The sequence below is a fragment of the Procambarus clarkii genome, chromosome 22 (assembly GCF_040958095.1).
Source record: "Procambarus clarkii isolate CNS0578487 chromosome 22, FALCON_Pclarkii_2.0, whole genome shotgun sequence".
Taxonomy (NCBI): domain Eukaryota; kingdom Metazoa; phylum Arthropoda; class Malacostraca; order Decapoda; family Cambaridae; genus Procambarus; species Procambarus clarkii.
Genome location: NC_091171.1, coordinates 38,959,075 through 38,960,091, shown reverse-complemented (window position 1 = coordinate 38,960,091; position 1,017 = coordinate 38,959,075).

Below are 1,017 nucleotides of genomic sequence, written 5' to 3'. Positions count from 1 at the left end.
TAACACTAAGATCACATTTCAATGTCTTTATAAATAATATATAAATAAATAGTGTAGTTCGCCATTGACTTTCAGCTGTGGGAGGATTGTTTCTTTTAGGTTTTTATTGACAAAATATGATTAGAATTTTTTATTAATTTTTCCGATATCAGTGTTTAATATTTTGTATTACTATAAACTTTCTTTCTCTGGAAAGGAAATGAGAAAAGTATTAAATAATATACATGGAAGATACTGGAGGGCCAGGTTCCTTGCACAGTAGAGTAACATACTGGAGTGAAAGATACGGAAGGAAATATATATTAGAACCAGTGAGGACTAGAGGAACCACAGGCACAATCAGCGAACACTGTCTTACCATCAGAGGTCCACGGTTGTTCAACACCCTCCCAGCAAGCAAAAAGAAATTATTGCCGGAACAAAGGTAGATGTCTTCAAGAGACACTTAGATAAGTTCTTACAAGAGGTGCCAGACCAACCAGGGTGTAGTGGATATGTGAGCCTGCGTGCCGCTCCAAGCAACAGTCTGTTGGATCAAGTTATCACAAGTCAAGCCTAGCCTCAGGCCGAGCTCAGGGAGTAGAAGATCCACCAAAACTCTCTCTCCAGGTATAAGAAAAATGATTCAATTATTTCTGTTTGAAAATATTCAGATGGCCAGTGCTCTGTCAAATCAGTCATTGTGGCCTGTCTGTCACTGTGACACTGTTCCCTTCTGAATTCTGACGATCCTGACCCGACCCTCACAAGAATAAGGACGCAAAGTTTGGTGAGGTTATCCTTAAGCGTCTGGTCTCAAACCTTGAATCTTCTTGAGATTTATCTTGAGATGATTTCGGGGCTTTTTTTAGTGTCCCCGCGGCCCGGTCCTCGACCAGGCCTCCACCCCCAGGAAGCAGCCCGTGACAGCTGACTAACACCCAGGTACCTATTTTACTGCTAAGTAACAGGAGCATAGGGTGAAAGAAACTCTGTCCATTGTTTCTCGCCGGCGCCCGGGATCGAACCCGGGATCAC